The sequence below is a fragment of the Microplitis mediator genome, chromosome 2 (genome assembly GCF_029852145.1).
Source record: "Microplitis mediator isolate UGA2020A chromosome 2, iyMicMedi2.1, whole genome shotgun sequence".
Taxonomy (NCBI): Eukaryota; Metazoa; Arthropoda; class Insecta; order Hymenoptera; family Braconidae; genus Microplitis; species Microplitis mediator.
This window is the reverse complement of record NC_079970.1, coordinates 22208542-22235062: the sequence shown is the minus strand read 5'-3', so window position 1 is coordinate 22235062 and position 26521 is coordinate 22208542. Positions and strand designations below refer to the sequence as shown.

At 31.1% G+C, this 26521-nt stretch overlaps 1 protein-coding gene and 1 long non-coding RNA gene across 15 annotated transcripts in view; one reads left to right on the top strand and one right to left on the bottom strand.

Moving 5' to 3' along the window:
• The window catches only part of LOC130664089 (capping protein inhibiting regulator of actin dynamics-like), a 124617-nt gene that overhangs the window by 16686 nt on the left and 81410 nt on the right, over nt 1-26521 (top strand). The window lies entirely within an intron of this gene.
• On the bottom strand, nt 7341-8035 carry LOC130664097 (uncharacterized). Its single transcript, XR_008989298.1, has 3 exons — nt 7972-8035; nt 7746-7873; nt 7341-7632 (listed from the first exon to the last, which is right to left on the bottom strand). It is a non-coding gene; the product is annotated as an uncharacterized LOC130664097 (long non-coding RNA).

Below are 26521 nucleotides of genomic sequence, written 5' to 3'. Positions count from 1 at the left end.
TGATTAATTTTTTATTTTTAAATCTTCTAAATTAAATTTAAATCCAAATTAATTTTTTTTTATTCTCCCCTCTCTCTAAATATCGCGGCCTCAGACCCTACAGACTGATTAATTTTTTATTTTTAAAATTTCTAGATAAAATCCAAATCGTAATTAATTTTCTTTATTCTCTCCACACTCTAAATATCACGCCTCGGACCCTACAGACTGATTAATTTTTTATTTTTAAATCTTCTAAATTAAATTTAAATCCAAATTAATTTTTTTCATTCTCCCCTCTCTCTAAATATCACGGCCTCAGACCCTACAGACTGATTAATTTTTTATTTTTAAATCTTCTAAATTAAATTTAAATCCAAATCAATTTTTTTTATTCTCCCCACTCTCTAAATATCGCGGCCTCAGACCCTACAGACTGATTAATTTTTTATTTTTAAAATTTCTAAATTATATTTAATTCAAAATTAATTTTTATTACTACCCCCACACTCTTAATATCGCGGCCTCAGACCCTACAGACTGATTAATTTTTTATTTTTAAATCTTCTCAATTAAATTTAAATCCAAATCAATTTTTTTTATTCTCCCCACTCTCTAAATATCGCGGCCTCAGACCCTACAGACTGATTAATTTTTTATTTTTAAATCTTCTAAATTAAATTTAAATCCAAATTAATTTTTTTTTATTCTCCCCACTCTCTAAATATCGCGGCCTCAGACCCTACAGACTGATTAATTTTTTATTTTTAAATCTTCTAAATTAAATTTACATCCAAATTAATTTTTTTTATTCTCCCCACTTTCTAAATATCACGGCCTCGGACCCTACAGACTGATTAATTTTTTATTTTTAAAATTTCTAAATTAAATTCAAATTTAAATTAATTTTCTTTATTCTCTCCACACTCTCAATATCGCGGCCTCAGACCCTACAGACTGATTAATTTTTTATTCTTAAAATTTCTAAATTAAATTCACATCCAAATTAATTTTTTTTATTCTCCCCACTTTCTAAATATCACGGCCTCAAACCCTACAGACTGATTAATTTTTCATTTTTAAATTTTTTAAATTAAATTTAAATCCAAATTAATTTTTTTTATTCTCCCCACTTTCTAAATATCACGGCTTCGGACCCTACAGACTGATTAATTTTTTATTTTTAAAATTTCTAAATTAAATTCAAATTTAAATTAATTTCCTCCATTTTCTCCACACTTTCAATATTACGGCCTCTTACCCTACAGACTGATTAATTTTTTATTTTTAAAATTTCTAAATTAAGTTTAAATTCTAATTAATTTTTCTATTTTCCCCACTCTCTAAATATCACGGCCTCTTACCCTACAGACTGATTAATTTTTTATTTCTAAAATTTCTAAATTAAATTCAAATCAAAATTAATTTTCTTTATTCTCTCCACTCTCTAAATATCACGGCCTCAGACCCTACAGACTGATTAATTTTTTATTTTTAAAATTTCTAAATTATATTTAATTCAAAATTAATTTTTATTACTACCCCCACACTCTTAATATCGCGGCCTCAGACCCTACAGACTGATTAATTTTTTATTTTTAAATCTTCTCAATTAAATTTAAATCCAAATCAATTTTCTTTATTCTCTCCACACTCTCAATATCGCGGCCTCAGACCCTACAGACTGATTAATTTTTTATTTTTAAAATTTCTAGATAAAATCCAAATCGTAATTAATTTTCTTTATTCTCTCCACACTCTAAATATCACGCCTCGGACCCTACAGACTGATTAATTTTTTATTTTTAAATCTTCTAAATTAAATTTAAATCCAAATTAATTTTTTTTTATTCTCCCCACTCTCTAAATATCGCGGCCTCAGACCCTACAGACTGATTAATTTTTTATTTTTAAAATTTCTAGATAAAATCCAAATCGTAATTAATTTTCTTTATTCTCTCCACACTCTAAATATCACGCCTCGGACCCTACAGACTGATTAATTTTTTATTTTTAAATCTTCTAAATTAAATTTAAATCCAAATTAATTTTTTTTTATTCTCCCCACTCTCTAAATATCGCGGCCTCAGACCCTACAGACTGATTAATTTTTTATTTTTAAAATTTCTAGATAAAATCCAAATCGTAATTAATTTTCTTTATTCTCTCCACACTCTAAATATCACGCCTCGGACCCTACAGACTGATTAATTTTTTATTTTTAAATCTTCTAAATTAAATTTAAATCCAAATTAATTTTTTTTATTCTCTCCACACTCTCAATATCGCGGCCTCAGACCCTACAGACTGATTAATTTTTTATTTTTAAATCTTCTCAATTAAATTTAAATCCAAATCAATTTTCTTTATTCTCTCCACACTCTCAATATCGCGGCCTCAGACCCTACAGACTGATTAATTTTTTATTTTTAAAATTTCTAGATAAAATCCAAATCGTAATTAATTTTCTTTATTCTCTCCACACTCTAAATATCACGCCTCGGACCCTACAGACTGATTAATTTTTTATTTTTAAATCTTCTAAATTAAATTTAAATCCAAATTAATTTTTTTTTATTCTCCCCACTCTCTAAATATCGCGGCCTCAGACCCTACAGACTGATTAATTTTTTATTTTTAAAATTTCTAGATAAAATCCAAATCGTAATTAATTTTCTTTATTCTCTCCACACTCTAAATATCACGCCTCGGACCCTACAGACTGATTAATTTTTTATTTTTAAATCTTCTAAATTAAATTTAAATCCAAATTAATTTTTTTTTATTCTCCCCTCTCTCTAAATATCGCGGCCTCAGACCCTACAGACTGATTAATTTTTTATTTTTAAAATTTCTAGATAAAATCCAAATCGTAATTAATTTTCTTTATTCTCTCCACACTCTAAATATCACGCCTCGGACCCTACAGACTGATTAATTTTTTATTTTTAAATCTTCTAAATTAAATTTAAATCCAAATTAATTTTTTTCATTCTCCCCTCTCTCTAAATATCACGGCCTCAGACCCTACAGACTGATTAATTTTTTATTTTTAAATCTTCTAAATTAAATTTAAATCCAAATCAATTTTTTTTATTCTCCCCACTCTCTAAATATCGCGGCCTCAGACCCTACAGACTGATTAATTTTTTATTTTTAAAATTTCTAAATTATATTTAATTCAAAATTAATTTTTATTACTACCCCCACACTCTTAATATCGCGGCCTCAGACCCTACAGACTGATTAATTTTTTATTTTTAAATCTTCTCAATTAAATTTAAATCCAAATCAATTTTTTTTATTCTCCCCACTCTCTAAATATCGCGGCCTCAGACCCTACAGACTGATTAATTTTTTATTTTTAAATCTTCTAAATTAAATTTAAATCCAAATTAATTTTTTTTTATTCTCCCCACTCTCTAAATATCGCGGCCTCAGACCCTACAGACTGATTAATTTTTTATTTTTAAATCTTCTAAATTAAATTTAAATCCAAATTAATTTTTTCAATTCTCTCCACACTCTCAATATCGCGGCCTCAGACCCTACAGACTGATTAATTTTTTATTTTTAAATCTTCTCAATTAAATTTAAATCCAAATTAATTTTCTCAATTCTCTCCACACTCTCAATATCGCGGCCTCAGACCCTACAGACTGATTAATTTTTTATTTTCAAATCTTCTAAATTAAATTTAAATCCAAATTAATTTTTTTTTATTCTCCCCACTCTCTAAATATCGCGGCCTCAGACCCTACAGACTGATTAATTTTTTATTTTTAAATCTTCTAAATTAAATTTAAATCCAAATTAATTTTTTCAATTCTCTCCACACTCTCAATATCGCGGCCTCAGACCCTACAGACTGATTAATTTTTTATTTTTAAATCTTCTAAATTAAATTTAAATCCAAATCAATTTTTTTTATTCTCCCCACTCTCTAAATATCGCGGCCTCAGACCCTACAGACTGATTAATTTTTTATTTTTAAAATTTCTAAATTATATTTAATTCAAAATTAATTTTTATTACTACCCCCACACTCTTAATATCGCGGCCTCAGACCCTACAGACTGATTAATTTTTTATTTTTAAATCTTCTAAATTAAATTTAAATCCAAATTAATTTTTTTTTATTCTCCCCACTCTCTAAATATCGCGGCCTCAGACCCTACAGACTGATTAATTTTTTATTTTTAAAATTTCTAGATAAAATCCAAATCGTAATTAATTTTCTTTATTCTCTCCACACTCTAAATATCACGCCTCGGACCCTACAGACTGATTAATTTTTTATTTTTAAATCTTCTAAATTAAATTTAAATCCAAATTAATTTTTTTCATTCTCCCCTCTCTCTAAATATCACGGCCTCAGACCCTACAGACTGATTAATTTTTTATTTTTAAATCTTCTAAATTAAATTTAAATCCAAATTAATTTTTTCAATTCTCTCCACACTCTCAATATCGCGGCCTCAGACCCTACAGACTGATTAATTTTTTATTTTTAAATCTTCTAAATTAAATTTAAATCCAAATTAATTTTTTTCATTCTCCCCTCTCTCTAAATATCACGGCCTCAGACCCTACAGACTGATTAATTTTTTATTTTTAAATCTTCTAAATTAAATTTAAATCCAAATTAATTTTTTCAATTCTCTCCACACTCTCAATATCGCGGCCTCAGACCCTACAGACTGATTAATTTTTTATTTTTAAATCTTCTAAATTAAATTTAAATCCAAATCAATTTTTTTTATTCTCCCCACTCTCTAAATATCGCGGCCTCAGACCCTACAGACTGATTAATTTTTTATTTTTAAATCTTCTCAATTAAATTTAAATCCAAATCAATTTTCTTTATTCTCTCCACACTCTCAATATCGCGGCCTCAGACCCTACAGACTGATTAATTTTTTATTTTTAAAATTTCTAGATAAAATCCAAATCGTAATTAATTTTCTTTATTCTCTCCACACTCTAAATATCACGCCTCGGACCCTACAGACTGATTAATTTTTTATTTTTAAATCTTCTAAATTAAATTTAAATCCAAATTAATTTTTTTTTATTCTCCCCACTCTCTAAATATCGCGGCCTCAGACCCTACAGACTGATTAATTTTTTATTTTTAAAATTTCTAGATAAAATCCAAATCGTAATTAATTTTCTTTATTCTCTCCACACTCTAAATATCACGCCTCGGACCCTACAGACTGATTAATTTTTTATTTTTAAATCTTCTAAATTAAATTTAAATCCAAATCAATTTTTTTTATTCTCTCCACACTCTCAATATCGCGGCCTCAGACCCTACAGACTGATTAATTTTTTATTTTTAAATCTTCTAAATTAAATTTAAATCCAAATCAATTTTCTCAATTCTCTCCACACTCTCAATATCGCGGCCTCAGACCCTACAGACTGATTAATTTGTTATTTTTAAATCTTCTAAATTAAATTTAAATCCAAATCAATTTTTTTTATTCTCTCCACACTCTCAATATCGCGGCCTCAGACCCTACAGACTGATTAATTTTTTATTTTTAAATCTTCTAAATTAAATTTAAATCCAAATCAATTTTTTTTATTCTCCCCACTCTCTAAATATCGCGGCCTCAGACCCTACAGACTGATTAATTTTTTATTTTTAAATCTTCTCAATTAAATTTAAATCCAAATCAATTTTCTTTATTCTCTCCACACTCTCAATATCGCGGCCTCAGACCCTACAGACTGATTAATTTTTTATTTTTAAAATTTCTAGATAAAATCCAAATCGTAATTAATTTTCTTTATTCTCTCCACACTCTAAATATCACGCCTCGGACCCTACAGACTGATTAATTTTTTATTTTTAAATCTTCTAAATTAAATTTAAATCCAAATTAATTTTTTTTTATTCTCCCCACTCTCTAAATATCGCGGCCTCAGACCCTACAGACTGATTAATTTTTTATTTTTAAAATTTCTAGATAAAATCCAAATCGTAATTAATTTTCTTTATTCTCTCCACACTCTAAATATCACGCCTCGGACCCTACAGACTGATTAATTTTTTATTTTTAAATCTTCTAAATTAAATTTAAATCCAAATTAATTTTTTTCATTCTCCCCTCTCTCTAAATATCACGGCCTCAGACCCTACAGACTGATTAATTTTTTATTTTTAAATCTTCTAAATTAAATTTAAATCCAAATTAATTTTCTCAATTCTCTCCACACTCTCAATATCGCGGCCTCAGACCCTACAGACTGATTAATTTTTTATTTTTAAATTTTCTAAATTAAATTTAAATCCAAATTAATTTTTTTCATTCTCCCCTCTCTCTAAATATCGCGGCCTCAGACCCTACAGACTGATTAATTTTTTATTTTTAAAATTTCTAAATTAAATTTAAATCGTAATTAATTTTCTTTATTCTCTCCACACTCTAAATATCACGCCTCGGACCCTACAGTCTGATTAATTTTTTATTTTTAAATCTTCTAAATTAAATTTAAATCCAAATTAATTTTCTCAATTCTCTCCACACTCTCAATATCGCGGCCTCAGACCCTACAGACTGATTAATTTTTTATTCTTAAAATTTCTAAATTCAATTTAAATCCAAATTAATTTTTTTTATTCTCCCCACTCTATAAATATCACGGCCTCTTACCCTACAGACTAATTAATTTTTTATTTTTAAATCTTCTAAATTAAATTTAAATCCAAATTAATTTTCTCCATTTTCTCCACACTTTCAATATTACGGCCTCTTACCCTACAGACTGATTAATTTTTTATTTTTAAAATTTCTAAATTAAGTTTAAATTCTAATTAATTTTTCTATTTTCCCCACTCTCTAAATATCACGGCCTCTTACCCTACAGACTGATTAATTTTTTATTTCTAAAATTTCTAAATTAAATTCAAATCAAAATTAATTTTCTTTATTCTCTCCACTCTCTAAATATCACGGCCTGAGACCCTACAGACTGATTAATTTTTTATTTTTGAAATTTCTAAATTATATTTAATTCAAAATTAATTTTTATTACTACCCCCACACTCTTAATATCGCGGCCTCAGACCCTACAGATTGATAAATTTTTTATTCTTAAAATTTCTCAATTAAATTTATTCGAAATCAATTTTTTTCATTCTTTCCACACTTTCAATATCATGACCTCAGACCTTACAGACTAATTTAATAAGTGTGAATTCATTGGACATTAGAAAAATTTCAAATTATAAATAAATAGAGTAAATAATTTAAAAAATAATATTTCAAAAAAATGCACTTATAAAATCTAAAATTCTAAATGTGTATTTTCTTCTATTTCTATTTTATTCGTTATATACCTCATATATTTTTAATTTCAAATTCGTCTGATGGGTAACATTCACACTCACCGTAGTCATAATGAAATCATCAAATTTTAAAAATTAATTTACTTGATTCTCTCCACACTCTGAATTTACTTGCCTCAGAACCCATTGACCAATTAATTAATAAATCTTTTTACCTTCTACCTGCTTCTTGAGTTAATTGTTGTCACTTCTGTTTTCAGGTTTATTCGGATCTAATTCTCAGATTTAATTTTCCTGATCATTTCCATCTATTTATGTCCTCTTCATTATCGTCACTGTTATTTACTATCATCCTATGACAATATTAAATTATTTTTTTAATTTTTCTCTTTTACCACTAGCACTACGACAATGATTCTCTTACCTGGCAGTTCCAATTATTTTGTTTTTTTATAATTATACTTACCTGATGTTTTTTTTTTCTTTCAATCAACATCTTTGTTTTTCTGCTCCGTTGTCTATGATTTGACTTTATTTTTTCATCAACATTTACTGCTATATTATCTATATTTTCCACGTCCTGATCCTTGTTAGCTGAAATAAAATAAATATTTTCTTAAGTATTCTTACCTTTTGTTTTTGATAAATTAAACATAGTTCATATTTTGCATTCTAAATTAATCTATTTTTACCTGCATTACGATCGCATGTAATAATGTGATTTATTTGTTTTGACAATTATTAACAACTCTCTTCGTTCCCTGTAAAAAGTTTTATGAACGTTTGTTATTATATTCTAGGTTATTTTTAAATTTAGTTAATTATTTTATGCGGCTTGTACTTACATTAATTATTCCGCTTTTAACCATGTTTTTGGTTCAATAATTTTCTTGATGATCTATTTTGTTTATTTAGTTTATTTATTTTGTTGCTCGTTTAGTGTTGTTGTTTTCTTGATTCACGCACATTTTTTTTTTGACGCCATTTTGACTTTTGAAGCGCTTCTACGGACAGGTTCTAACAAGTGTCGGTAGCCCATTAACCCACGTGCCTTCGCCTTTGTCACTGTGGGGGGAGGGGCTTCTCGAAGTAATGGCTTCTTTTTTTTTTTTATTGATAATGAATTTATTAGTTATAAATATTTAATTGAAAATTGAAAATATTCTGAAGATTTTGTTGCGTTCGAAAAAAAAAAATATGTAGATAAAACAATTTAGATGATTTCCGAAAATTATTTTCAAATTAGTAAAGAAAAAAATTTTTTTTTAATATTTTTTTAAACAAAACACAATTTGAATTAACAAAATTAAAAACAATTATGGAATAATTTTGAAGCGTGAATGTAGTAGACCTTAGACAAATTCAAAATTATAAATATACAAAGAGCAAATTATTAAAAATAAAATATTTTAAAAAATGCACTTCTTTATTTAAAATTTTTTTAAATTCGCATTTTTGAAAATTTTATTTTATTAATTATTTACTTTTTATATTTATAATTTAAATTTTTTCTGATGTTTACTACATTCACACTCCTTAAAATTTACTTTAGGCATTTTCAAGACAAAATTTTGTCCATTTATGAAATTTTCGATTTCATTACTGACTTAAAAAGAACTTGTTTATATATGAATTATTATTTTATTACAAATACGTATTAATTCAATTTCAATTATGACTTTATTCTAACATCTATTATTATAGATAATATATATATTAATCATGGATCAATAGAATGTTTTTTAATGACGAGAATCAGGTCTTCAATTGTCATATTATCACTTTATATTATTTTTATGGTTTTATATTCTTTAACAATGTTATTAATAAAATAATATCTATAAAATTACACTTAATTCTATTAATATTGTAATTTCATCATTTTTGATAAAGATTTATTTTATAATGAATTCAAATTGTATTTGACGTATAATTTTATCAACTGAACAAAAATTTTTCCAGTAGTTTTAAGGGTATTCTCAGACAGTACCCCCCCCACACTTTTTAAAAACGTGTAATGACTTTCAACTGTCATAACAGTATTAAATTATTATTAATTAATTAAAAAAAATTAAAACTTACATTAAAAACAGGACAACGTAGAAGTAATTCCACCGATATATAAAATTTTAAAAATTTATTTACCATTGATATTAATTAGAAGTTAATCAAAATTTTTTCAATTAATTTCAGTAAAATCATCATTTCAATTTTATAATTCGAATTTTTGATTTTTTTACGCTAAAATTTATTCAACAAATTACGTCTAACTTCCAATTGATATCAACTGTAATTAATTGTTTTTTAATTCTATATCTAGTCGAAATTACTTCTACGTTGCCACTGTCTTAATTAAAGTTTCAAATTTTTATTAATTAATTAAATAAATTGTGATACGCATATGACAATTCCAAGTCATTGAAAATATTTAAAAAGTGGGGGGCACTGTCTGAGTATGGCCTTAATGTATTTTATGAAGATTAAAAATTACATTTTCAAGTATTTTGTTTAGAGATTTAATTTTAGCTGTTTCTCAATCGATTTACTTATAACTAAAATAATTATTGTTTATAAATAATAAAATACACGCTTTGTTAAAAATTATCAAAATTTATTATTACACGAGTACAATTTATTTATGAATAACAAATTATCTTTATTCATAAAAAATAATGTTAATTTACATTTATTAACCCGTTGTTGACATTTTTAATCAAACTTTATTGTTTATCTTTATACTTTTATTGTGTAATAACTTCTTACATACTTTTAAATGGATTTTTTTTTAATTTCGGGGAGGATAGTAAACCGCTGGATAGTTCTGTGGGTTCTGTGTAGGTGGTAATGAATGGGGATTGGTGAATGGCATAAATGGGTACTGAATCGGAAGTGTATTTTGTAGGGTGAATTGTTGTAGAGGAGGATTATAGTGCTGGGAAGGAGGAGCTATTTGGGACTGTTGTTGGAATGGGAATGAATAGTATGGCAGAGGGGGATAAGGCCCATGATTATTAGAGTTCATTGGTAAAGAACCATATAGACATACAATAGGTTGCATTTGCGGAGGAGCAGTTATTGATGGAGGAGATTGCAAATTTTTTTCTTGTTGCTGTTTCAGGTTTTGATGTCCATTGAGCTTTTGCTGCTGCTCAAGCTCTTGTTGACGTTTTTTCTCCATTTCTGCGTCCTTAAGTAAATTTTTATAGGTTTTGTTGAACTGTTTAACGGCTTTTAAGGCACGTTTTGAAATTGGACGTGATACATCGATTCCACCTATTGAAAAATCTTCTTGAGACTGTAAAAGCGATTGATTTGACAACTTTGGCGGTGGCTTTTTAAATTTATTTACATGATGCTGACATGGTGCTGGCCTCGCAGTAACAGCAGACGATGCAACCTGTGATACAGTATGATGCCGTTGTACTTCTTGCTGTCCAGGTGGTGGTGGAATATTTCTAGCAGCAGCATGAGCCGGAAACTGCAGATTGTAGTTTTGTACTTCGTGCTGTCCAGGTGGTAGTGGAATATTTCCAGCAGCACCAAAAGCCGGAAACTGCTGATTGTAGTTTTGTACTTCTTGCTGTCCAGGTGGTGGTGGAATATTTCCAGCAGCAGTATAAGCCGGAAACTGCTGATTGTAGTTTTGTACTTCTTGCTGTCCAGGTGGTGCTGGAATATTTCCAGCAGCAGCATAAGCCGGAAGCTGCTGATTAAGGCGTTGTACTTCTTGCTGTCCAAGTGTTGCTGGAAGATTTCCAGCAGCACCAAGAGCCGGAAACTGCTGATTACGGCGTTGTACTTCTTGCTGTCCAGGTGGTGCTGGAAGATTTCCAGCAGCACCAAGAGCCGGAAACTGCTGATTGTAGTTTTGTACTTCGTGCTGTCCAGGTGGTAGTGGAATATTTCCAGCAGCAGCATGAGCTGGAATCTGCTGATTACGGCGTTGTACTTCTTGCTGTCCAGGTGGTGCTGGAATATTTCCAGCAGCAGCATAAGCCGGAAGCTGTTGATTAAGGCGTTGTACTTCTTGCTGTCCAGGTGGTGCTGGAATATTTCCAGCAGCAGCATGAGCCGGAAGCTGCTGATTACGCTGTTGTACTTCTTGCTGTCCAGGTGGTGCTGGAATATTTCCAGCAGCACCAAGAGCCGGAAACTGCTGATTACGGCGTTGTACTTCTTGCTGTCCAGGTGGTGCTGGAATATTTCCAGCAGCAGCATGAGCCGGAAGCTGCTGATTACGGCGTTGTACTTCTTGCTGTCCGGGTGGTGCTGGAATATTTCCAGCAGCACCAAGAGCCCTGCTAAGAAAGACCCTGCGGGCCAGTCATAAAACTTCCCGCTGTTTTCGAGCTCCTTGAGCTGTTTTTATAATTTTTTTTTCAACAATATCTCTCAAACGAATTGACCGATTGAGACGGTTGAGGTGGCGATCGACGCGTTTTATTAAGTTGTAAAGCTGATCAACTTTTAAAATTGATTTATTGAGTCGATTTTGAGAAATTTCAGAAAAACAAGAAAAAAAGTTTTTTTTGAATTCTTACATTTTCGGTTTCTCTTGAAAGAATGAACCGATTTTAATGGTTGAGGTGGCATTCGACGCGGCTTGTGCAGTTTTAGAGCTGATTAGATTTTGGAATCGATTTATGAAGCACATTAAAAGTTATCTAAAAAAAAACATTTTTGAAAATAACTTTATTTTTGGAATATCTTCGAACGCACTTGACCGATCAAGCTCAATTTTTCACAGCTTCTAGATATTAACAAGCCGCATCGAATGACACCTTAACGATCAAGATCGGTTCATCCGTTCAAAAGATACAGGTATTTACATACATACGTACGTACGCACACACATACACTCGGACATCATCGTGAAATTAGTCAGAATAGCTTCCTTGAACCTCAAAACGTCAAGATCTGATATAAATTCGGTTTTCGAGAATCGGACAGAAACTAATAACTTCCCGAATTTTTGAAAATTTTCAATTTTCGAAGGCGAGGCCTCGGCCAACAATTACATGTGATCTGAGACATTTCTTCTTTTACTGCCCTAGGTGTGTAATATACTATTATTTGTTTTTTTTTTTGTAATTTTTTTTTTACAAATTTTTATCCTTCAGGGAATGAATCGTAAATTAGAATAAAATCGGAGAATACTCAAAAAAGATTTAATTTTAATGTTACAAACTTCAAAATATCTATTCTTTGCAAATAGCAATAATTGATTTTTTATTATTTCACTCTCGCCAAAATTTGGTTTAACTAGCAGCGCATACCCGAACTTCAGCAATTCTCATAGCTCGGTTATTTTCAATGCTGTGACGGTGTGTCCACATATGCATATTTCGTCGAGGTAAACTGTAAGAATCGCTAGAGTTCGAGCACAGGCTGCTAATTGAAAAAAATTTCGCGCGATAAAAAATAAAAAATAGTTATTAGAAAAAAACCATATTTAAAAGTTTATAACATAAGAATGTCATCTTTACTGAGTATTCGCTAATTATATTATACACTGTAAAAAATTCGCGGAGTGAATGCGGATTAAATCCGGAGTGAATGAATTTTTAATTATTCACTCCCCTCGGAGTGAAATTCACTCCGCAGAGGAGTTTTCGCGGAGTAGATAATTTTTTATTAATTTAATCCCTCCCGAGTAAAATTCACTCCGGAGCGGAGTTTTGAAAATATTATTGATAAAATATAACTCCACATAATAAAATCGAAGTAAAAACTCGCGTATTACATTATTGATCAGCTGATATGCACACACATACGCACATACATATTTAAGCACACACGCGCACTCGCACACACACGCACGCACACATTTGCACACACGTACACATTTGTACACACGCACACATTTTCACACACACACAAATTTGCTAACACGCACACATTTGCTAACACGCACACATTTGCACACACGCACACAAACACCTGCACACACCCAAACACACACATGCACGCAAACACACACACACACACACACACACACACACACACACACACACACACACACACACACACACACACACACACACACAAACACACACATTGTTAAGCAGTTTCATTTAAATTAATATAAATTTATTTTAGTATTAAAACTCCAGACCGGAGTGAATTGGGGGTAAAATAAAATCCGCGCCACTCCGAGATCACTCCGCTAAAAAAATCTTCCAATTCACTCCGCATGCGGAGTGATTTTTTTTAAAACTCCGGAACTCCGAGTGGCGGAGTGAATCCGGAGTGAATTCGGATTTTATTTCACTCCCAATTCACTCCGGATTTTTTACAGTGTACGCTACGATTAATTCCCTAGAAGGAAAAAATAGGTAAAAAAAAAAAATGTTTTTTTAAAAACAATTTTTCCCCAAATTGAGTTATCGAGCTCAGTCATAGCTAAAAAAACGCGTCTTTTTATTTCCTACCAAAATGTTACTATTCGTTATAGATATGGACAACTGTCTATAAAGTAGCGTTTTCAACTTTAACAATTTGTAATTTAGAAATTTTTCAATATTTTAATTTGAGATTTGGTACACAGATTTTATGATTTTTCACCTTCAAAACAATAGTTACGACGATTTGATCTGATAAATAGTTTTCATTGTAGAGCTGCTTGGTTACGCGGTTGCAACGAAATCATTAATTGTTTAAACAAATTTATAATATTATAAAAAATAGTCACACAGAATTTTTTCTCGGTAACATTTGTTTGCCACGTTATTTTTGTTATTTCGAACAACTGTACGAAGTTTCACAATTCCCTAACCGACCCAAATTACGGTAAATTACGGTAAACCCACCGTAAATTACGGTAATCCACCGTAAAATACAGATTTACCGAAAATTATGGTGAATTTACCGTAATTTACGGTGGTTTTACCGTAATTTACGGGGGATTTACCGTAAAATACAGAAATACGGTAATCACCGTAAATTACGGTAATTCGGTAATCCACCCGAATTTTTTACGGTAGATTTATCGTATTCGACGGTAAATTTACGGTATACCCGCCGTAATTTACGGTAATCCACCGTAAAGTAAGGATTTACCGTAAATTACGGTGGGTTTACCGTAATTTACTCGAATTTTACGGTATTCTACCGTAGATTTACGGTAAAATTACCGTAGAATTACGGTAAATCAGGTCTGCTAGGGAACCTTTCAAATTCGGCCACCTCATTGTTCCTTTAAGACTCTAGGACTATAACTCATGTATCATATGGAGGTTCAAATAATTTGCCTAATAACACAAAAGTTATATCAGTTGTATTAAATCATTGATGATTAATTGATGTTTTATAAATGTTTAAATAAACTTATTAATAAATGGTTTCGTCCTGAACATGACTCATAAAATCTATTAAAAATCTTATTCTGCATAGTCAGTTCTCACCTTAGACCATAATTATATATTTTATTAATTAACAGAGGTTACTTGTACACCGTGATATATATTAGAAGATATTTCTATCTAGCACAGAATAGTTGGTAAAAATATTTTTAAAAGTTATGATATAATAAAAAAAAGATTGCAGAAAATGTGTCCAATTTTGTGATGCTTGAAAGACATAGAATATTAATTCAAACTAAATAATTTAATATTATTCAGCTAAAGCATCTATAGTGATGGACAATTTGTACCAACTTATGGTTCTCTCAATTAAATGATTTCTGTGTGTAAATATGAGATATCACGTCGAAAAACGTCACTAAAGCGAGAAACTTTTTTTAGAGAAAGACGTATTTAAGATAGACAAGAACTCCATGTGTATGATTAGACTCAAAAACAATATACAGGACTCATCAGTAAGGCTACGAAATCGTATTTGAGTCTTTTTTTGTGCAAAATAGTCATAAATTTTAGTGTATGATTTAAAACTATTAAAAGTACGAATACTCATGTAAAGTTTTTTTTCTTTTATCTCTAATAAGTTTTAATGTTTAGGATGACACGGAAACTGCACTAATTGATTTTTAACAATAATTTCACCATAAAGATGCTGTCGCATTACTGCTGCATTCTGTGAGTAACTGAATTTAGTTGGATCACCGCCCAGTGCAATTGTTGTGGCATATGCAGCTGCATATACTCCACAACTACTTCCGTCAGGTTGTTGGGTAACGTTTTTAAAAATTATTGGTCTTCTCGGATAGAGTGTTTTCAAAAAATTTCGTTCATTATCCGACATTTTAGCCAAATTATCACGATTTAAACTGTCATATATAGCCACATATTGACCATTAAAATACGAACAGCACCAATGAGGATTATCCTGATAACCACCTAAAATTAATATTTCATTATTGGAACCGGACACTCCTCGTGGTTCTAAAATAAAGATAGGCAGTTGAATCGTAAAACCTTGAGACTCAACTAATAATAAAAAACGTGAAATTGAAATATCATCCAAGTAGCTATCGGTGGTCACGATATTCTGTTCGAAATCTTCGAATGTCTGATTTAAAACAATTTCCAGATAAATATTAAGGACTTGTTGATTATCATCATCAACAGAACAATCAACTGGTTGATTTAAAGTACAACTTTGCTCATAAGCTTTTCTCGCTACTTTGTCAGCATCTTTCTGAGCTTTTTTAGCCCTGGCTTCGATCGTAAATGCGGCTTCTCGAATCGGCATACTTCGTTTAATTCGACTATCAATAATTTCATCAACTAATGCAAAATGGTAAAATCTGTCAAGCTTTTGTTTCATATGACGATTCCAAAAGTCATCATTTTTTTCAATTAATTCAGCTCTTTTCATGTTCTGAGGAGTATAAACAGCAAAATAACAAAACTCTCTACCGGTGACATGAAGTTGCCCTTGAATCGTGTAATACAGTACATGTTTCTCATTAATTCGATTTGAAGCACTTTGAACAAATAAATTTCTCAAGTTTTTTTGACTGTTTAATATTTCATCAACATTTGTTTGTTCGTCATCTGAAATACAGCAAAGAATGACTATAGAATCATCATTTACGAGACCGTCAGGCCTAGCACACATATAAAAACTTTCTTCATCATTGGAAATGAATATACCACATGGTGAAATGCTATTGCTAATTTCTTTTTCAAACAGTTGGAGAAACTTTTCTCTATGATTGCTCATAGTTCGCAAAACCTCGTCATCAAATATAAAAGGATTACATATGTCATTGATGACTGGTACACATGAAGTTGTTTCTGCCATCCGGCAGATTTTCCCAACTATGGAAGTAGGAATCATATCTAGTTCAAAACAGTGTGGTTTTCCATAGGTTAACTCATTCCTAGTTTGACCTTCATGGAAAATTCGATTTCTTTGGCGATCACGAAGCTTTTCATGATGATCTTCTTTTTTTTTTTCATACACATTTGGATGAGTTTCTACTAAATCCGGTTGATTTGCATTTGGACCGTAATCTTTATCAGCGCCAAAATACTGACGATTCCCTTTTGGTTTATTTTTATTTGTTATTCGACATTTTTTATTAATTTGTTTTTGTGAATCTTTTTCCCTTTCCAATTTCTCAATTGTTGAAGGGACATTCTTTTCACAAAATTTAAGAAGTGTCGACAGTGGAGCTCCTGATGTCGTTTGATCAAGAGCGCCCATGTATATTCTGTCAGTAAATTCATCTGCACCGTTATAAAAAATTCTTTTACCAGAGAGATATTTGGCTAAAATTGCATGATATTGTTCTATTCGATTGCTCGTTTCTTTATGCAATAAATGGTCTGCATTAGAACTCAAATCGTCCATAATTTTTTCGATTCGTGGGTACAAACCAAACTCTTTAATTTTAATTAAATAATTAGGTTTGGACAAATCACAAGACCATTCAGAAGGACATTTATCATGATCTCCGAAAACATGTAAGGCTGCAATGGGAATATTTTTTCGCAAAATTTCAGTATTTTTTTCGAAAATCTGCAATTTGTCATTCTTCGATAGACTGTCGTTTTCAAGTTCTTTTCTTAAACGATCAATCTCGAGGGTTATAATTCTACGGATTTTTAAGCCGCTAGTTTTAATTTTTAACCGAAGAAGGCCCACGCCTCGTCTGTGTGAAACCGTATTATCAGAAAGTCTAGCAGCGACTTTAAGTTTTGAGCCCATTCCACGAAATATATGATTTATACATTTTATTCTCTCTACCGTGATACTATAATCACGATATGGGTTGGAATCGAGAATTGCTTTATATGTACTACTATCATCATCAGAAACTAAGGTTTTATAAATTAATTCATGTAATTTTATACTACGATTGAATATTGTAACAGTAGCAGCTGACTCCATACTGGAGGAGCTCTTTTTACGGTCGTAATTCATAAAACATTCATGTTCGGGCGGCTCCATATTACGATTTTTATAATAAACGCATTTCTTGCAAAATTTATTTAAAACTTCAATATCAATTATTTTCTGCGTAGCACAGCCAATGATTGCAACTGATCCTCCAAGGGAATCATATCTACCTCCAACATAACTTCTTTTTCCAAAGAAGCCATCTGTGATAGCCTTTATGAAAGGGATGCCACAAGGAGTAACGTCACCCTTTTTTACAGCAATCTCTGCTTCTTCGAGTGCATTTATATGCATTTCATTAGCAAGAGCATCGCGTATGGGCTTAATCAGATTGTTTCGATATTTTCGATAGGTTGTATATGAAATATATGGTATGTTAAGTGCAGCTAAAGTCGTTTGGAAAGCAACAAAAGAACTAGCGGAACCTAAGACACTAACGACGGCCATTTGATTGATTTGAAAATCGTTTTCAGGCTTAGGTGGGTTAGTGTAAAATTTACCAATCATCTGACATTGAAGGCATTTAACGTAACACAAAGTATTTAAACCTATGTCTGTAAATTTAAAAAAATCGATGTCTTCCAAACGACAAATACATTGAGGTTGATGATTTTTAGCATCACCAAAATTTTGAACTTCTTTTAAGAAGTAAGCTAGATCAACCATTCGACGACCAGATATTACAGAAGAAATATCAGTTCGTTTATTGGAACCAGTTGACTGATTGCAATTTAGCCCACTATTTCTTTGAAAATAGTTATTCGATCGATTAGAAACACTTTCATGCGAAAGATTTTCGAAAGATTCATTAGAGTTTTCGCTTAATTCGGATTCAGTTTCACTTAGGTATAGTGAATCCGACATTCCATTTGAAAAATCTAGCAAAGATTTATTTCCATAAAAATTGTCAGTATGTGGGTGGTTTGACTCTTCTGACCGTAGAGAATAGAAATCCTCACTATAATCATGAAAGTCATCAAGTTCCGAGTCATAAGAAGTTATAGATTCTCGGGTACTTGTAACCTCTGACTGCTCAGAGTATACTTGACTATAATCAATTACGCTGAGCTCAGAATTGCTGCAGTCACTTACAATTTGATTAGGCGAATCTATACTACGTACATTATTAATACCAAGTTCGAATTCATCGAGAACTCTACAATCTCGATCAATCCCTTCCTCTGATTGCTCAGAGTATACTTGGCTGACATTAATAGTATCATGCAGACTAATATTATTGTGACTTACAATGCTATTAATGTTGTTAGAATTAGTCACATTATCAATACCAAGTTCGAATTCATCGAGAACTCTACAATCTCGATCAATCCCTTCCTCTGATTGCTCAGAGTATACTTGGCTGACATTAATAGTATCATGCAGACTAATATTATTGTGACTTACAATGCTATTAATGTTGTTAGAATTAGTCACATTATCAATACCAAGTTCGAATTCATCGAGAACTCTACAATCTCGATCAATCCCTTCCTCTGATTGCTCAGAGTATACTTGGCTGACATTAATAGTATCATGCAGACTAATATTATTGTGACTTACAATGCTATTAATGTTGTTAGAATTATTCACATTATCAATACCAAGTTCGAATTCATCGAGAACTCTACAATCTCGATCAATCCCTTCCTCTGATTGCTCAGAGTATACATGGCTGACATTAATAGCATCATGCTGAGTAATATTATTGTGACTTACAATGTAATCATCTAAAACTACATTATTTAAATTAGATAAAGAATCATTTACCATTACCTCACCTTCATCGTTTTCATTATCTGCTTCTCGAATTTCAGCTTCTGATACCTTTACTTCTACATACATTTCTTCTAATATCTCTTCATCTGCGTCCTCTTGTTCTATTGGTTCCTTTTGCCTCTTTTTCTTTTCAAGAATATTTTTCCATTCTAACTTGAATTGAATTTCTTCTTCTCGCTTCCTTTTCCGACTATCAAATAAATATTAACGAGTAAATACGAAATAAGCAAGATAATAGATGTAAAAATTAAATATACACTAATGCATGCACTAATGTACAGATACAAATACACAGACACAAACACTTAGATTACAGCTGTTCAGGTACCGAGTTAACGGATACATATTGCCTTAACAACACGTATCCCACTCACGTGTGCTGGCACCATCGCGTTGTTGCAACAAATTTGTACATATTTTGGCAAAAAGAAATTAAAAAAATGAACTATATTCTGCTTAAACATTGTTATTAATAATTTTATTATTTCAATCGTCAATACTTTAGAACCGTTGATTCTATAGTAGGGCTGTACATCTAAACCGGCTTAACCGGTTAAAAAATTTAACCAGGTTAATTAGCTGGTTAGCTGGTCAGCTTAGCTAATTTAACCGGTTAACTTAATTAGCTTGGCTAAGTAGCCAGAGGCTTAACCGGTTAACTCGAATTAGCTAGGCTAATTAGCTGAGGGTTTAACCGGTTAAATGGTTAATTTTTTTTTTTCATCTATTCGCTACTTTATCTTAGAAAATGTATAGGAAATATCATATTTCTTTGATTTTAGACCGAAAAAGCTATAACAAAAAAATTATACAATTAGTTCAAAAAAAATTCTCTACAATTTTTCGAATTATTTAATTAAAAATAAATCGCGTTACTGATGCCAAACGGGTGTATCTCAAAATATACACCCTTTTGGCTCTGCAGAACCAAAAGGGCGTTTACAAAAAACCTTTTTTTTCTGATCAACTTGGAAATGTTTTTTTCATTTAATTTTATATTTTTTCCAATTGATTGAGTTGTAAAGTCATCTGTTTTAAGAATCAATAATAATTGAAAAGAACAAAAATGATACGCCCTTTTGGCTTTCAATTTTTTGGTTTTAAAGCCAAAAGGGCGTATGTCAAAAAAAATTTTATTTTCGTTTTTTTCTAGATATATTTTGTTGTAACATTTCCAAGTTTATCCGAAAAAAAAGATTTTTTAATATGCCTTTTTGGTTCTGCAGAGCCAAAAGGGTGTATATTTTGAGATACACCCGTTTGGCATCAGTAACGCGATTAATTTTTAATTAAATAATTCGAAAAATTGTAGAGAATTTTTTTTGAACTAATTGTATAATTTTTTTGTTATAGCTTTTTCGGTCTAAAATCAAAGAAATATGATATTTCCTATACATTTTCTAAGATAAAGTAGCGAATAGATGAAAAAAAAAATTAACCATTTAACCGGTTAAACCCTCAGCTAATTAGCCTAGCTAATTTGAGTTAACCGGTTAAGCCTTTGGCTACTTAGCCAAGCTAATTAAGTTAACCGGTTAAATTAGCTAAGCTGACCAGCTAACCAGCTAATTAACCTGGTTAACTTTTTTAACCGGTTAAGCCGGTTTGGATGTACAGCCCTATTCTATAGACAAGTTTATCAGTAGAAGAAGTATTATGGAGAACGAATTACCTAAAGTAATTATTTATGTATATATATTAGGGTGTCCCAAAAAAAAAAAATTATTCTTTTTCAACGTCTTACGGGTTCAAAAGTTACATCATATTATAAAACGAATCCTCACGAAATTTCAGCCAGATATCTTTAAAATTGGGGTATCACAAATCACCCTTTCCCATTTACAACACACACGAAAATTTTTATTTTAGTTTTTCGTTATTAAGACTATGAAAAATAATTTTTTTTAAATTTCGCCTAGTATGATTTTGTATTAAATTATATTCTTTACAAAAAAGTGCTGAAGCATTTTGTACGCCAAACGAACTGGAAAAAAGTGACGAGGCTTCAAAAATTAAGAAAAATTTAGTTAAATTTTTTTAAATTATTTTTCATTTTTATTGCATCAAAAAATTTTTAACTTTCCGCTAAGAAAATTAAAAATTTTCAAAATTTCGGGAAGTTATTGGTTTCGGTCCGATTTGCAGAAACTGAATTTCTGTAAGATTTTGACGTTTTGAGGTTCTCGGAAGCTATCCTGACCAATTTCACGATGATGTCCGTATGTATGTGTGTACGTACGTACGTACGTATGTTGTAGATTTTGATCTTTGAGGTGTCATTCGACGCGGTTTGGTAATATCTTGAAGCTGTAAAAATTTGAGCTTAATCGGTAGGGTGCGTTCGGAGATATTTCAAAAATAAAATTTTTTCAAAAATGTTTTATTTGGATAACTTTTAATTTGCTCAATGGATTGATTCCAAAATCTACTCAGCTCTAAAACTTCATTCGTTCAAGAGAAACCGTTGAGAAAAGAATTCAAAAAAAAATTTTGTATTGGTTTTTTCGAAATTTCTCAAAAACGATTCGATATATCAATTTCAAAATTTGATCAGCTTTAGAACTTGATAAAATACGTCGATTACCACCTCAACTGTCTTAATCGGTCAATTCGTTTACGAGATATCGTTGATTAAAAAAATAGTGAAAAACGTTTTTTTTCGGATATCTACAAAAAAATTGTATCATTCGATTCCAAAATCTAATCACCTCTGGAACTTGATAATACTCTTCGATTGTCGCCTCAACCATCAAAATCGGTTAATTCGTTCGCGAGATATCGTGGAAGAAAGAAACGCTAAAAAACGTTTTTTTAGAAAACAATGGAAAACAAAAGTATTTTCGAGCTCGAAAATGTATTCGCAATAATGTTTTTGAGCTCAACGAGCTCCATTTAATTTCCTTCAAAAAGTATCTGACATCATATATACGTCAAATGGATGAGAAAAAAGTTACAGGGCTTTAAATGTCAACGAAAAATGAAGTTCACTTTCCGTTGACATTTTAGTTCAAAAAATTAATATCCCATACAGGAGCTGCCAGAGTTGAACAACGGGCCCCTACTTGGCCCAGGCTTGGGCCAGGACTGGATAACTTAGCCTTGGCCATCCAATGGCAAGCTAGGCTTGGGCCAAGACTGGGTAACCTAGCCTTGACCGTTACAATGATTACCCAGGCTTGGGCCAAGACTGGGTAACCTAGCCTTGGCTATCCAATGGCAAGCCAGACTTGGGCCAAGTTAGGATTACCCAAGTTTGGATATACCTATGGTTTATATAAGTAGATCATATAAATGCACCAGTTCAACGTTAGTAGGTTCGTCCAGTAGCTACCGTTCGGACCCAGTAATCAGAAGGACGGCAGTTCGCGCCCAGAGTCGAGCAGATTTTTCACCGAGTTTTTTTCACATCATTTACCTCCCTTCGATAATTAAAACGTTAATGATCATGAATTCTACGAGGTTAATAATAATAAATTTTTTTTAATTAAATTTATTTGTTTCCTGGAAGCCTGGGCCAGATCTGGCAACCAAGCACGGGCCAGGTCTGGTAACCAAGCATGGGCCAGGTCTGGCAACCAGGCTTGGCCCGAGATTATCATTCCAGGCTTCTACCAAGGCTGGGCCAAGACTGGCTTACAAGACTGGCCCAAGGTTCTACAAAGTTGGGCCAAGCCTGGGCCCGTGGTACTTTCCTCTCTGGGATGTTTTAAACTTCACTTTTCGTGGACATTTAAAGACCTGTCACTGTTTTCTCATTCATTTGACGTATATATGATATCGGATACTTTTTGAAGGAAATTAAATTTCCTACAAGAGCGTGGTCGTTAAAATTAGAAAAAAAATTTTTTTGATGCAATAAAAATGAAAAATACTAAAAAAAAAAATAGAACACTGATTAAACAAAATTTTTGTTGATTTTCGAAGCCCCGTAACTTTTTCCCAGTTCGTTTGACATACATAATGCATTAGCATTTTTTTGTAGAGAATTTAATTTCCTACAAAATCATACTAGGCAAAACTGAGAAAAAAATTTTTTTCATAGTCTTTATAACGAAAAACTAAAATGAAAAATTTTCGCGTGTGTTTTAAATGGAAAAGGGGACCCCCCTTTGTAATAGCTCAATTTTAAAGATATCTGGCTGAAATTTTGTGAGGATTTTTATTATAATATGAAGTAACTTTTGAGCCCATAAGACGTTAAAAAAAAATAATTTTTTATTTTGGGACACCCTAATGTACATATTAAGGTGTGTAAAAGAAAAGTGATTATTTAACTTCCCGCTAAGAAAATTGAAAATTTTCAAGAACTCGGAGAGTTATTGGTTTCGGTCCGATTTTGAAGAACCGAATTTCTATCAGAGCTTTAAGCTTTGAGGTTCTAGGAAGCTATTCTGACAAATTTCACGATGATGTCTGAGTGTATATGTGGACGTACGTACGTATGTAAATACCTGTATCTCTTGAACGGAAGAACCGATTTTGGTCTTTAAGGTGTCATTCGACGCGGTTTGTTAATATCTAAAAGCTGTAAAAAAATAGAGCTTGATCGATCAAGTTCGTTCGAAGATATTTAAAAAATAAAATTTTTTCAAAAATGTTTTTTTTAGATAACTGTTAATGTGCTCAATGGATCGATTCCAAAATCTAATTAGATCTAAAACTTTCTAAGCCGCATTGAATCCCACCTCAACCATCAAAATCGGTTCATTCGTTCAAGAGAAACCGAAAACAGAAGAATTCAAAAAAAAAATTTTTTTTGGTTTCTTTGAAATTTCTGAAAAACGAATTAATAAATCAATTTCAAATTCTGATCAGCTTTAGAGCTCAATAAAACACGCTGATTGGTACCTCAACTGTTTCAATCGTCTAATTCGTTCGAGAGATATCGTTGAAGAAAGAAACGCTAAAAAACGTGTTTTTTCGAAAACAATGGCACACAAAAGTATTTTCGAGCTCGAAGTGCTCAATTGTATGTTGTAAAAATCAATTGTATGCTTGTGGTCATATTTTCAACACAATCTTTACATAAGTCGATTTGAAAAAAAATGAGAAATATTTTAATGGTACAATAAATTTGTTCAAATAATAATTTTGATCGTTGCTGAGTTTTATCCGAAGGAAATTTAGTAAAACAAATTATTGTCTTTATGTCATGCAAGCAAAAAATATTAATTTTCATGAATAAGTATTTATTTAACATATTAATTAATCGTAAAGTACTAAAGTTGCATTGGTGTTTTTGTAGCTTCATTGTAATGAATGAAATTTAGTAACAACTTGGGTGTAAATACCTTTTAAACGTTTATTTTGAGAAAATTATCTTCAACTAACCGTAACTTTTGAAACATACGTTTTAGAGCTTATAAGCTGATGAACAATTTTGTAAAACATAAATTACCTACAAAAATTTACATGAATTTTTATTTTCATTATGAATTTATTAATCAGTATTGACCATAGAAATTTGAAACAAAGTTTGTTTTGTTCATTACTGAATTCTTGGAGGATCGGATAAGCGCAAGAAGGTAACCACGCAAGTTAAATATTGTTTTAGCTTGTTTATTTAAATAACTCATTAAAGATACGAAATAGAAAAAAAATTAACAAAGACCAAATTATATCTACATTAATTAACAAGTATTTCAGCGACTCGATTTTTTTGAATAATGTAATAGGTTCGCTTGCTACGGAGATTCAAGCAATTAATTTGGTTAAAAAAATCTGTCTATCGGTTGACCCTGCGGGACAGCCCCAAAACTTCCCGCTGTTTTCTAGCTCCTTGAGCTCAAGGAGCTAGAAAACGTTGTCGTAGATGCATTTTCGAGCTCGAAGAGCTCGAAAATACTTTTGTATACCATTGTTTTCGAAAATCCCGTTTTTTAGCATTTCTTTCTCCTACGATATCTCACGAACGAATTAACCGATTTTGATAGTTGAGGCGTCAATTGACGTATTTTATCGAGTTCTAGAACTGATCAGATTTTGGAATTTTTTAGTTCAGTTGTTTCAACGATATTCGTAAAAAACCGTTTTCTATCATTTCTTTCTCCCGCGATAACTTTCGAACGAATTATCTGATTGAGATGGCTAAGGCAGCAATCGACGCTTTTTATTGAGTTCTAGAGCTGATTAGATTTTGTAGTTGATCGTATAAGTCGTTTCGGAAAAATCAATAAAAAAACTAAAAAAAAAAAAATTTTTTTTTTCGTAATTCGCCAATATAGCCCACAGAAATTAGTCAGTTTTACCCAGTTTGGCTGTGCCAACTGGAAATTGATCGAAAAATTATAATTTATTGAAATTTCGATACCAAGTCGGATAATATGAAATTCTAACAAGTATCTAATAGCGGTCTCAATTTGTTTATAAATAATAGGCAAACAAAAAAAACGTTAATTAAAAATTAAATATCTCTGAAACTATCAATCTGGCGTTCGCTACCCGGACTCATGGTAGAGAGGGATATCAGTTGAGCACTACTGTTGAGTTCCCCCTCTACCATCAGTCCGGGTAGCGCTCGCTTTATCGAAAATCCGCTCGCATTTAACTCGCTATTATTTGACCCTAATCAAAAATTAATTTTTTTTTAAAATAGCCAAGTTTTTCGCAATTAAATTCTAGATTTTTTAGAATAGGTGCGAGTGCTGTAGTAAATTTAGTTTCGTAGATATTGGCTTCCAAAGAAAAAGCGGTTTTTTTATTTTTAAAAATCAAATTTTTAAGACAAAAATTTTAAAAAATATTAAAAATGTTCCTATTATTACCAGAAATATGTGGAAAAAAGAAAAAATGAAATCGGTTGATTTTTCAGCTTGTTAGCTCAATTTGTTTATGAAACTTTGATTGTTAATAACTAATAAACTGTCAGTCTGACGGGGATTTACCCTAGAGCAAAATTGTAGATTTTTTTAAGCTCTACAAATTTTATGTAAAAACTTAACCCGCCAGATTGATAGTTTCAGAGATATTTAATTTTTAATTTACGTTTTTTTTGTTTGCCTATTATTTATAAACAAATTGAGACCGCCATTAGATACTTGTTAGAATTTCATATTATCCTACTTGGTATCGAAATTCCAAGAAATTATAATTTTTTGATCAATTTCCAGTTGGCACAGCCGATTTGGCTAATTTCTGTGGGCTAATATTTTCGAGCCTACT